Below are 14,078 nucleotides of genomic sequence, written 5' to 3'. Positions count from 1 at the left end.
AGGCATATTTCTTCTATGAATTAAATCTGCCTTGAAATTATTAGTTTTGTTAGGTTTGGTAAGGGTATTGCGGCTATGTGAATCAAGGTCCGCATATTTTAGGGGGGAATGGTGAAGTGTTCAGGAGTGAAAGGTCTGGGTGATGGGTGTGCTGGGAGGTTTCATGCCACAATTTTCTCCTTTTGGATATTGTATTAGTTTACTAAGGCTGCTGTAACAAAGTACCATAAAGTACCCGGTGGCTTCAAAACTGGGTGACTTCAACAACAGAAATTTATTGTCTCACTCTTCTGGAGCCCAGAAGTCCGATCAAACTGTTAGCAGGGTAGGTTCCTTCTGAGGACTGTGAGGGAGTATCCATTCCAGGCCTCTCTCCTTGGCTTGTAGATATGCCTGTATTTTCCCTGTGTCCCTCATGTCATCTTACCTCTGTTCAGGTCTGCGTCCTGATTTCCTCCTCTTATGTGGACATCAGTCATATTGGATTAGGGCCCACCCTAGTGGCCTCTTAACTTGATTACCACTATAAAGGTCTTATCTCCAAAAAGATTACATTTTCAGATACTTTAACGTGTGAATTTTGGAGGAACACAATTCAGCCCACAACAAATACGTTTGCAAAATTTCATAGTATTGGCTGGGCATGGTGGCATTTGCCTGTAATCCCAGCACTTTGGGACACCCAGCTGGGAGGATCACTTGAGGCCGGGAGTTTGAGACCAGCCTGGACAACATGGTGAGACCTCCGTCTCTCTAAAAAAAAAAAATAAATAAATAAAGAAAAATCAGCCGGGCGAAAAATCAGGTGGTGCATGCTTGTAGTCCTAGCTACTTGGGAGGCTGAGGCAGGAGGATCACTTGAGCTCAGGAGCTGGATGCTGCAGTGAGCTATGATTGCACCACGGCACTCCAGTCTGGGCCACAGAGTGAGACCTCATCTCTAAAATAAATTAATATCACATTTTAAAGATTGCAAATACATGCAATAAACTGTTAGGCCAAGTGCCTGCACTGTGGTGGATGCTCAGTGTGTGAAGATGGATAAGACACGGTCCCTGCTCACTAACTCATGGTTTAATTAAAGGTATGGATCTAGCTTTGTGAGTGTGGATGTGTTTACTTATGACTTCCATTGAGTTGTAGCCACTTCCATAGTCTCATGTCCCTGGAGGCACAATCAGGCTCCTGGCACATGGACAGTCTGATATCCTATGAGAGGCAACTGGAAGGGCTCCCTTGCCCTGAGTATCCTCAACTACAGGTTAAGAGAGTACAAAGATTCTTTTTCTTTTTATTTTTTTGAGACAGTCTCATTCTGTTGCCCGGGCTAGAGTGCAGTGGCGTCAGCCTAGCTCACAGCAACCACAAACTCCTGGGCTCAAGCGATCCTCCTGCCTCAGCCTCCCGAGTAGCTGGGAATACAGGCATGTGCCACCATCACCAACTAATTTTTCCTATATATTTTTAGTTGGCCACTTAATTCGTTCTATTTTTAGTAGAGACGGGGGACTCGCTCTTGCTCAGGCTGGTTTTGAACTCCTGACCTTGAACAGTCCTCCTGCCTTGGCCTCCCAGAGAGCTAGGATTACCGGCGTGAGCCACCGCCCGGCCTCAAGGATTCTTAATGTTCATCTCTAGCCATGTCATTTTACAGGTGAAGGCTTAGAAGGGATAAAAATCATCCGGCTAATCTGTGTCAGAGACAAGGCATCCTGCCGGGTGTCCCGACTTCCACTGCGGGGTGCTGACCAAGAAATACATTTTGTTTTCTTTGCCACAAGCTCATGTGTTTCACCTGGGAGTGAACCCAGAACTCCATTATCAGAAGTCACTGTGGGAAAGAGCCTTGATTACAAATTGACATTCTCTGTCATGATTCTTAGATTATATATATATATATAAAAGTTTTGGGAGGAATGTTTATTCATGAGGATATAGAATGAGGTTGGGTTTAATACATCCCAAAGGGGTTTACCTCTGGTCGTGGTTGCTTTCTCTGTCTCTTCCCACTCTGTCCTTATCCTTCTAGACAGTGTTCAATGACCCTGCAGCCATTAGAATACAAACAACATTTTTCTTCTTTCTTGCTGCTTCTGCTGCCCACAAGACAGGAACTGTGGCAGAAACGGAGCGGGCTGATGAAACCCTGCTGCCCAGCAGGATGGCACCATGGCAACCGGGCTGCGCACGTCTGTGGCCAGGGCAGGCTGCCTCTCCCTGCCCATGTTTCAGCTTCCGCCCTCTCCAGACCTTCAGTACCTGAGTGTTCAAAAAGGAAACGGTCACCTCCCCCGCATTTCTGTTTTTCCTTCTTAGGATCAAAGCTTCCTGAGAGATCGGGCCGTCTTTTGCTATTATTCTGTTCTTCCTCCCTCTGAACTTGGTGCATTTAGAGCCAGAGCTCAGGATATAACATAGGCTGATAGCTGATGAGTCATTAATGAAGCCCATTAAAAACAAAAGCTGATTATCGCAGGAGCTATCATTTATTTGCCCTGTCTTTGCAAGAGGATGTTTTTTACCTGCGCTCCCAGTGTGGCTTCATTGTGGTGGGGGGCCCTGGCCTGTTGGCAGAGCAGAGGTCCCCTGGCATGGGGGCGCTGGGAGAGAGGGGGAAGGGGGTGATGGATGAGGCCGGGTGCTGCTGGAGAGATGAGCTCGCATTGCTCATCTGGAGGCAGGAGCCGCTTTGCTCAAACACAGACATAAATCATCCTTCCAGAGTTGAGAGCATCAATTGTTTTGTTGTATTTTTTTCTTATCTTCCCCATTTCATACTCTATCAGGTTTTCCTTCTCAATGACATAATCTGAGCAGGGATCCTTTAGCTGTCATTTAGCTAGATTCATCACCCAGCAAAGGAGAAAATCCAGATTGCTCTACGCGTGCAGATCTGTGCTGTGGTAGCTAGCCCAGCCTGTGGGTTATCGCTGCTCAAATAATCCCCTTCCTGGTGTCCTTGGCTCTCTCTTGCTGCCCCTTATATTCTGGCCCTCTCCTCACTTTATGTATGTATTTATTTTTTGAGACAGAGTCTTGCTTTGTTGCCCAGGCTAGAGTGAGCTAGGCGTCACTCACAGCAACCTCAAACTCCTGGGCTCAAGCAATCCTGCTGCCTCAGCCTCCTGAGTAGCTGGGACTACAGGCATGTGCTACCATGCCCGGCTGATTTTTTCTCTATATATTAGTTGGCCAATTAATTTCTTTCTATTTATAGTAGAGATGAGGTCTGGCTCTTGCTCAGGCTGGTTTCGAACTCCTGACCTCAAGCAATCCGCCTGCCTTGGCCTCCCAGAGTGCTAAGATTACAGGCGTGAGTCACTGCACCTGGCCATGGCCTTCTTCTTCTTTTGAGCCCTAGTGCTGTTTTCCAAGTACTAATTAAACACAACTTTCTGGGTGTCCCTCAGACATTAGGGATATTTAATTGGTGGTGTCCCACATAGTATAACACAGTAGTCGAGAAGGTGCCTGAGTTCAGATCTTGGTCCTGCCAGTTCTGGCTGTGTGACCTTGGACAAGTTTTTTAACCTTTTTGTGCTTTAGTTTTTTTCATCTGTAGAGTGGGAACCTTATAGGGTTGTTGTGAAGACTAAATGAGTTAATGTTTTAAAGGATTTAGAGATGTTCTCATTAAGTACTAATTATAATAATCACCTTCGCAAACCTTCTTTTCCTCTCTCAGTTAATGATAATACCATCCACTCACCAAACTAAAAGTTTTGATTATCTTTAACTTCTATGCTAGTCAGTTCAGAAGTTACACTGGCCGAGTGGGGTGGCTCACGCCTGTAATCCCATGACACAGGAGGCTGAGGTGGGAGAATCGCATGAGGCCGGGAGTCTGAGGCTGCAGTGAGCACCACTGCACTAAAACAAGCTATATAGACTTCTGTCTCCTAGATATATCTTGAATTAATCCAATTACTCCCTTCTTCATTCCTACTGTCACTGACACACACGTCTCTCTCTCTCTACGTTTAGCCACTTTGGACTGCTAAAACAAACTACCATAGAATGAATGGCTTATGGACGACAGGAATTTATTTCCCACAGTTTTAGAGGCTGCTTTTGAGTCTGAGATCAGGTGCCAGCAGGGTAGAACCCCAGCAGGGTTCCGGCGAGGGCTGTCTTCCAGGTGCAGACTCCTGACTTCTTAGTGTATATTCACCTGGCAGAAAGATAGCTCTCTGGGCTCTTCCCACAAGGGCACTAATCCCATGCATGAGGGCTCTACCCTCATAACCTGATTACCTCCCGAGGCCCACTTCCTTGCACCATCACATTGGGAGTGAGATCTCAACATATGAATCTGGGGGAGACACAAACATTCAGTCCATCACACCGTAGCCTCCGCATGCTCTGTATGTTCCCAGTCTCCACGTGGCTGCCCTAGAGATCTGTCTAAGACACTCATCTCACGTCTCTCTCCTGCATAAAAAGCCTGTGGTAGCTGTCCATTGTCCAGAGGATGGCACCCAAACTGTTTAGTGCCATCTAAGAGTGCTTTCAGGCCTAGGTACCAAACACGTTCCCATCTTTTCAGCCTCTGTCCTGGATGCACCCTCTCTTGACTCCATGTACCCCTTTAGCCATATCTATCTGCTGAGGTCCCCTCAATGCCTCATAAGTAACTTTTAGTCTCTCATACCCCTGCAATTGCATGACCCCTCATCAGTGAGCCCAATTTGTGCTCCTTTCTTGATGGCTTTAAACTTGCTCTATTTTTTTGTATTTTGAATATCAGACTTCCCATTTCAAATCCCGTAAAAAATGTTATACCTTTTGGATTGGTGTCAATAATTATTTTGTTTATATTATCTGTTGTCTTTTGGCTGACATATGAGGTAAAGTTCATCCCCATGTTATCCTGTGTACTGTGTAGTTTTTGTCCATTCATACTTGTTCTTATCATGTTCTTCTTGGTCTTATCATGTTCTTCATGTTCTTATCATGTTCTTCTTGAAATCTTGTATAATCAAGACAAGACTGCCTGTATCACCATGTCCATTCATGATTTTTTTGCAGATTCTTACTAGCAAGATAAGACAAGAAATATAAATAAAAGGTGTAAAGATTAGAAAGGAAGAAACAAAATTTAATTATTCTTATATGTCTAACAAATTGTTGGAATTAATGTGGCTAACAAATGGAAGATACATATTTAAAAGATATCACAGTAGTGACAAAAGTATAAAGTACTAGTTAATAAACTGAAAGATGTACAAGATCTTTATGAAGAGTATTTATTGAAAACTTTAAAAAATTCATTTTTTTTTTTTTTTTAGATAAAGTGAATAGAAAAATAGGGAAAAGACACAAATGTGCTTTTTTTTTTTGAGACAGAGTCTCACTTTGTTGCCCAGGCTAGAGTGAGTGTCCGGGCATCAGCCTAGCTCACAGCAACCTCAAACTCCTGGGCTCAAGCAATCCTCTTGCCTTAGCCTCCTGAGTAGCTGGGACTACAGGCATGTGCCACCATGCCCGGCTAATTTTTTCTCTCTATATATTAGTTGGCCAATTAATTTCTTTCTATTTATAGTAGAGATGGGGTCTCGCTCTTGCTCAGGCTGATTTTGAATTCCTGACCTCGAGCAATCCTGCCACCTTGGCCTCCCAGAGTGCTAGGATTACAGGTGTGAGCCACTGCGCCCGACCCAAATATGCTTTTTTTTTTTTTTTTTTTTTTTTTTTTTTGAGACAGAGTCTCACTTTGTTGCCCAGGCTAGAGTGAGTGCCGTGGCGTCAGCCTAGCTCACAGCAACCTCAAACTCCTGGGCTCAAGTGATCCTCCTGCCTCAGCCTCCCGAGTAGCTGGGACTACAGGCATGCGCCACCATGCCCGGCTAATTTTTTTATATATATATCAGTTGGCCAATTAATTTCTTTCTATTTATAGTAGAGACGGGGTCTCGCTCTTGCTCAGGCTGGTTTTGAACTCCTGACCTTGAGCAATCCGCCCGCCTCGGCCTCCCAAGAGCTAGGATTACAGGCGTGAGCCACAGCGCCCGGCCCCAAATATGCTTTTTTATAAGAGGAAACTGAATGGCCAAAAAATTTTTGAAAAGTTTAACCCCATTAGTAATCAGAGAAATGCTAGTTTAGATCACAGTGTGTTACCATTTTAAGAAGTCTGAACAACAGACACCAAAGATTGGTTAAGATGTTAAGTTAGTGGGAGGCCGAGGCAAGAAGATTGCTTGAGGTCAGGAGTTTGAGACCAGCCTGAGCAAGAGCGAGACCTTGTCTATACCAAAAATAGAAAAAATTAGCCGGGCATGGTGGTGTTCCCCTGTAGACCTAGCTACTCAGGAGGCTGAGGCAAGAGAATTGCTCGAGCCCAGGAGTTTGAGGTGGCAGTGAGCTATGATGATGCCACTGCACTCTACCTGGGGTGATAGAGTGAGACTGTCTCAAAAAAAAAAAAAAAAAAAAGTGAAGTTAGGAGTATAAAACAGCTATATTGGACAACAATTTAGCATTATCTTATATTATTCAACATGCACATACAGGCGGCCCAGATAGTTCACTCTTTGACATCTGCCCTAGAGCAGAGCTTCCCCTGGTGTGTGCTGAACTGGTTCGAATATGTCGAGATATTGAACCCCTCTTTCCTTGGGGTAGCTGGGCAGGGCCTGACCTTTCTGGAGCCCTCCTACCTGTTGCCTTTGATCATGAGCGTCTCCCCTGGTAGGTCATAGAAATATCACGAGAAAGGTTGGAAAGCAATTTCCTGGAGAAACTCTTGCTGGTGTGCCTCAGGAGACATGTATGGACATATTTTTAGCAGTGTTGTTTTAAGTGAGAACAAAAACATAGCAGATATGGTATAGTTAAATAAATTATCTTCTGAAAACCCACAGACGTTAAGTAATTAGAGAAAGGTTTTAACATATCATTTGTTAGTATCAGTGGTTGCAGTGGTAATTGTTTCAAGGAGAGTGAGAAAGGCAGGGAAGGAGTAGGAGAAGAATGATACTACTGCTGGCCAGTGTGCGTTTTCATTGACATGTCGTCAGATGAGTAGTATGTGATGATGATGGTGGGTGAGACCTAAGTTTTGAATCTGAAGGCTCCCAAGGAGAAAATGCTGCGCAGGCAAAGGGACCTGCAGCTGTCTTCTCTGACATTTCCCTAAAGTACCTTACAGCCAAGGAATGATGTCTGGAAATAAAGTTTCATTAGAACAGCAGGGGCTGCCTGGCATGTCCTGTGTCATTTAGTTTGGCTGAGAACACCCTGCTGTGGTCTTTGGTCATGTTCATGCTGAACTAACAGAGTGTTCCGTCTTCTGTGGTTTGTACAGTCACAACCTTCTTTTAAGACCTTTCACTGTTGGCCACTCTGCCTCTGTCCCGAAGATGTGGATTATAGGGAATGGGGATGATTTTCAAGCATTTCTCCCTGGCGTGGCTTTGGTGATCCCTAATGCTGAACCTGACCCAATCCAATCTCATTATCTTTCTCCTCCAAAAATCTAACATCCACCTGCAGACATCTCCAGCTGTCTCCCCTCTCCCACTTCAAACATCCCGTTTCTGTCTGCAACACCATTTTGTTCCCCTGGCCACCTAGGCTGCATGCTTTGGAGTTCCCTTCGTTGCGTCCTTTTCCACTCATTGTGGCACTGTGTCCTATGTTAAAATCAGTGTATCTCCTGGATCCCCTCCTTCCCATTCCCACTGTGGCCACCCTCACCTTATGGCTGAGTAGTACTCTACAGGCTATATGCACCACGTTTTCTTTATCCACTCTTGGTTGGCCCGTACTTATGTTTATCACAGAACGATTCACAATTGCAAAGATATGCCATCAACCTATTTGTGCAGATATCTTTTTGATACAATGATTTCTTTTCCTTTGGGTAGATACCCAGTAGAGGGATTACAGGACCAAATGGTAGATCAGCTGAGGTCCTGGCTCTTGCTTGAAGCCATGCTGTTCTTGGAGAAATCTCCATGCTGATTTCCATAGAGGTTGTGCTAATTTACATTCCCACCACTAGTGTATAAATGTTCCCTTTTCACCATACCTGCACAAGCATCCGTTGTTTTTTTATTTTTTAGTAATGGACATTCTAATTAGAATAAGATGGTATCTCAGTTTACAGTTTACAAAATTTATTCATATGCTATATCCCTTAATCCTCCTAATAATCTTGCTGGATAAATATTACCATATTGAGGAAATAGTCTGGGAGAGGCTATATGAGTCTCCTGGGTCACACAGCTAAGAAGTAAGTAGCAGAGTTCAGATCTTCTGACTTCAAGCCTATTTCCCTTTTGATATCTTGTGCTGGCTGGTCAACACAGTGTACCGGATATTTTGCTCCCTGATAATACTGTTTTATTTGTTCTTTGTTGTAAATGAGTTCATCTTTTTTGCCTCACCCTGATTATAAACTTCTTGAGGGGATTGTGTTTCTTTCATGCCATCCATAGTTGCTAGCATAGTACTGGACACATAGTAGTTGCTAATCAAATACTGTGGAGTTGATGCAAAGATAGTTTAATATACCGAAAAAGTGCAGCTATCATTGGAGTCTCAAGACACTTTTTGAGTCATTCCTGAATGAAATCAGCAGGAAACAGAGGAAACCAGAGGAAGGAAGGGGCTGTTTGAGAAAGCCAGATGATAGACACAATTAGCCTTTGAGTGACAGCTGGCCAGTTGTCAGTCCAGTGGTGAGGGATGGCGGAGAAGCAACACACAAGAAGACGGTCTTCAGGAAATATGCAACTTTACTAGAGAGATGAGACATTCTCATGAGATAGGAGTGGGGTACTTAGAAGTGACATATGACCTGTACAAGTTAACCACGGTGAAGCATTCATACCTCTTGAGACACGTGGATTAAGGGAGTACCCAGGGTGGGATGGGTTTATGAGGACAAGCTTCCAGGTGAGGGTGGTGTAGGTAGAGATGCCTTTGGCTTAGTGTATGATCATCCTTTTCATTACCAGGGCCGTGAGAAAAGGAACATAAGTAGGTGTGGATGTTTCCATCGAAACAACTTCCCTTCCCCTTCCTCTACTGTGGACAATCAGTATGGCCTCAGCCCTGAGCCCTTGTGGTCAGAAGTGAAGGAAATGCAAATAATTGCGTGTGTCATCTCTGCATGAAGGTGTGTTGTGATGACCGACTTGATGGATTTTCTGATACCATGTCATTTCACATATTCTTGTGCATTTTCCCAATAAATCAGAGAGATGCTTTAGAAATTCCAATGCTTTCACAACTAAATTATGTTTCCAATTCTGCCTTTTCCCAAAAGGGTCACAAAAATCCACTCATATACATATGCCCAGATTTTGGTCTGGAAAATCGGGCTGCATTTTATCTTTTTATGTCTGGGCTGCTCCTGCATTCAAAAACAATTTTGCACCTGAATGAAATGTAAAACTTCTTCCACAATAATACATGTGGAAAATGTCCAATTTCCTGACAGTAGAAGTCAACACATTTTCTTTTATGACCTTCTATCTCCTATAAAGAACATAAGATCAAGACCTTTTAGATTAGAATAAAATGTTATTATTTATGCTGGTCTCAGACTTCTGGCCTCAAGCAATCCTCCTGGCTTGGCCTCCCAGAGTGCTAGGACTACAGGCATACACTACTGTGCCTGGCCTAGAATAGAATTTTAAAATCTTTTCCTTCCTGTGTCAGAAATTTTCACAGTTTAGAACTATATTATAGGAGCTAAAGGAATATATATCTCAACTGTCTAGAGGTACAAGAAATTAAGATAAATTATTTCAAATTAAAAATTGTAATTTCTATGCAAAATAAGTAATTTTCTCTATCATGTTCTATGCTGTATATTCTAAAATGTAAAATCTTTTATTTCTTGGACACTAATATGTAAAGTTTTCGTGTGATATATCTAGGAAAATAGATTAATACCATTGATGTCTAAGGTTAGACATTTTGGGTTACTTTCAAGGTTTTATAGCTATATAGCAATTGTGTTTTTTATGTGATGTGCAAATACACATCTTCTCTGTCCCCTCTCCCTATTGCCCTTTTCTCTCTCCCTGAAACCTACTATTGGTTTTAAGTAACAATGCTTTCATATAAAACATTCCTTTTTACACAGCCGTTAGCTGGGCCAAGCGGCTCTGTGGTTCAAATACTAGCAATTTCTTCTGAATTTGTAGAATAAAATCAAGTTAGTGCAGAGAATTTGAAGTTTTACTTTGAGCAGTATTTTTAAAAAGTTTTGTACTTCGTTACACTATTTTGTACTATAATTTAGTACAAAATGGCTTCTGATGTAGCACAAAATAATATATTCTCAGTTATTTTAAGTTTGCTATACCAATTTCATTGTGTTCTTTGAAGTATATCTTGACTTTTGAGGGTTCCACCCAAACATAGATTCTTGAGCCCATAAAGACTAATCTGGTCATATTTTCTAATAACCTCAAAATGTCCATTTAGATATAGGAAAGAATCACCAGGGTAGCTGGTAACAAACATTCTCCCAGTAGTTCCCTTTATTGTCTCTTTAAGGACACTGGTTTCCTATCGCAAGGTCAGTGCTGCGTCTTGGTTCCTTTTTGGACAGTTTGGCCTAGATTTTTCCAGGAATATTCAGCCCTAGACCCAAAGCTCTTCCTTCCCCATGAATGACCCAATATCGGTTGTCCCCAAGATTCTTTCCTATAGTCTCATCTCATTCTCTCAAGTTCTAGGTAGCCACCCTTGGAGTTCTCACCCGGGGCACCCAATACATTTCAGATTTTCATTCCCAGATGAGAAGAGTCTTGGGCTATCTGAGAAGTGGCATCTTTAGAAGACGCTGAATGGAAAAGCCTGGCAGACCTTACAAATGAACTCTGACCTAAAGTATTTAGGCAGAGAGGAAGTATCTGGGGACAAAGGCCAATGCGATGATGACTCAGAGCCAGGTTGAAGGTGGACCTTTCTGCGTTGGTTTTGGGAATGTGCACAGTGGAGTCATTGTTTAGGTCTTTGATGGGCCCACAGGCCTTGGAGGTGGAATCTTAACCCTTACTCCTTTCATTAGAATAGTTCTGTTTTCATGCATTTTATATGTTGGGGTGCCATGTAAAATTTCATTTGATGAAACGGTTTTATTGCTAAAGAATGGTTGCAACCAGCTGGACTAGAGCGGTTTCCTGAGGCAATGAAAGGTTTGCTGCAATGACAGTATGTAGGTTTCCTATGCAGGAGCATCCAGCTGGCTGTGAAGACACTGATCTGCTATGGCCAAGAAGTAGCCCAAACTTAGAAGAGCTCCATCACATTTGTAGAAGTCAGACAAAAAGCTCCCCAAACATAAAATAATCTCTCCAGTGATCTATATTAAATGTTATCATGCGACATATTGTGTTCCTTCCTCATTGCTCAACTGACTGTTGTAACAGTATAAAAGCAAACATGCTGAATACATGTGCCTGAGCTCTCCCTGGCATTTATTGATTGTGGCTCACATGTGTGTTCTTAAATAATTTCACAAGAGTGGACACATAAATCCACTCTGATTAACAAAAAGAGAGAAGTCTAGTGCAAACTACAACCTTCTCAATTGATAACATGTTTCCAAGAACTTCAAATAACATGTGTGCACGGAAGGTAGAAGTAAATAACTTAGCCAACTAGCATAAGTGAACAATTTGGAAGTCTATAAATTTGGTATATAACGCATTTGACTGTATGCTTTTTTATTCCAGTTAAAAAAAATAGAGGGAAAGATGAAATTTGAATAAAAGTTTGCAGAACTCTTAAAGTACCTCCATGGATCCCAGAGTTCCACAGAACACAAATTGAAAACCACAGATTTAATGCTCTCTGAATAAGGACTGCAGTGCTCGTTCTTTTATGATGCTTTATATTCATCCTCTTTAAGACACCATGTTGGCTTTATTTTCTAAAAAGGAATATGATCTAGGTTTTTAACATACCTTTCTGAGAAACAAAGTAGCAAAAATATAAATAAGGATATATCAGATTGAAAACCACAACTAACTAGCTAGCCTCGTATTAATAGGTATGTAATTTTGCATCCAATAGACAGGATATACAGATTATTTTCACACATTCATGGAACTTTAGAAAACGTAACTCATGTTAATGAATTCCCTCAAATTTGATGTTATGCAGAACACATTTAGTGATGACAGTGCAATAAAATTAGAAATCAAGAACAGCAATAACAAAAAAGCCAAGTGTGACCTGACAGGCTGATTTAGAAATTGGCTAGATGGCCGTACATTGTTGTTCCCCAGTCCTTGTGCATAAGTAAGTGCAAGTCACACCCCAGTCTGTAAATGGCTGCTGACAGAAATGCAAACAGTCAGTTCTGGGACTCTGCATTAGGCGGAATAAGGAAAGACTTCTTGAGAAGCAGTAAGGCGTATATTTGATTAGAGCTTGTCCATTAGGTGAGTTTCCTTTCCTTTCCTTTTGATTCAGCTACTAAAGAATATGTTGTGAGTGTATTATTGGATAGCAGACCTGAAGAGGACCAAAAAGACCTACAGCTTGGCCAGGTGCGGTGGCTCACGCCTGTAATCCTAGCACTTTGGGAGGCCGAGGCAGAAGGATTGCTTGAGCTCAGGAGTTTGAGACCAGCCTGAGCAAGAGCAAGACCCTGTCTCTACTATAAATAGAAAGAAATTAGCCAAACAACTGAAAAAAAAAATAAAAAAAATTAGCCCGGTGCAGTGGCGTGTTCCTGTAGTCCCAGCTACCTGGGAGCTGAGGCAGGAGGATCTCTTGAGCCCAGGAGTTTGAGGTTGCTGTGAGCTAGGCTGACGCCATGGCACTCTAGCCCAGGCAACAGAGTGAGACTCTGTGTCAAAAAAAAAAAAAAATAAAGACCTACAGCCAACTGCCTTCAGCTTATTGGCACCTGATTGGAGTTGCTAAGAGTCATTGGTTTAGTGATGTTAAAACGTCAGGAAATGGTTTGTTTTTCTGAGCCTATTTCACTATTTTTAAAAAGAACTGAGTTGGTACACAGTAAAAATATTTATAGATACTACTTGTGACTTACTTTTATCAATGTGCTGCCTTTTCATTAACATTATATTAAAACTAAAGCTGGAACAGTGTTGAGAAGCACTTGGATTTCTGAAATGGCTCTATTCTCAGAGGTAGCTGGGAAAAAAACCCTTTTCCTTGTTGGAAAAGTAGAAGACCCTGAAGAGACAGCATATGAGCTTACTGAGGAGGGTTGAATACTCTGAGATAAACATTAGCAGCTTGGCTGGGCATGGTGGCTCATGCCTGTAATCCTAGCATTCTGGGAGGAGGCTGAGGCAGGAGGATCACTTGAGTTCAGGAGTTCAAGACCAACCTGAGCAAGAGCGAGACCCTGTCTCTACTAAAAATAGAAAATAAATTACCTGGGCAACTAAAAACAGAAAAAATTAGCCGGGCGTGGTGGTGTGTGCCTGAGGTTTGAGGTTGCTGTGAGCTGTGCTGATGCCATGGCACTCTGGCCTGGGCAGCAGAGCTAGAGCTAGACATTGTCTCAAAAAAAAAAAAAAAAATCAGCTCACTGTGTTGCAACGGAAGCACGAATTTGTTAACTGCCATTGTTAGTACAAGGGCAGTTTTTGCACATGCAAACTGGAGTTTGGCAAGAGTACCAGGAGATGAGGGACAAGAAAGCCAGAAGAGGAAAAATAAGAATAGAGAGGCCATGGGGTAATGGCTGAAATTGAGGCTGTTGGAACACAACATGGGGGTGTGGCAGGGCTGGTCTTTGGCTGTGGAAATGGAAATCAGCTGTGCAGAGATGCAAGTCCTGCGTGTTCTAGTCGGAAGCCACCATGTACCTGAAGAACGTATTTCTGTGCAGAGAACAGCTCTGCTTAGATGTGGTGGGTGAGGGTGAGGGTGCGGGGTAGACAGGACAATGGAGGAGTGAAGAAGTGCGTCTTAGTAGCCTTTGTAAGTATCTGTGTGTCCAACCCATGGTTCAGCTTAACTTTTGGAGAAGGGTGTGTGGGATGGGAGCCCCACCATTCACAGTGCTGCATGCGGGTACAGCGTATCTCCTCCCAGAAAAGTTAGGTATGGTTGCACCTTTTGTTTAAGAAGTC

The 14,078-nt window shown here is 42.7% G+C and overlaps 1 protein-coding gene across 3 annotated transcripts in view; it reads left to right on the top strand.

Annotated features, from left to right (window-relative positions):
• RAB27A (RAB27A, member RAS oncogene family) overlaps nt 1-14,078 on the top strand; it is a 75,283-nt gene that overhangs the window by 18,224 nt on the left and 42,981 nt on the right. The window lies entirely within an intron of this gene.

Source organism: Microcebus murinus, chromosome 6, assembly GCF_040939455.1.
Source record: "Microcebus murinus isolate Inina chromosome 6, M.murinus_Inina_mat1.0, whole genome shotgun sequence".
Taxonomy (NCBI): domain Eukaryota; kingdom Metazoa; phylum Chordata; class Mammalia; order Primates; family Cheirogaleidae; genus Microcebus; species Microcebus murinus.
This window is presented reverse-complemented; position numbering and strand designations above follow the sequence as displayed.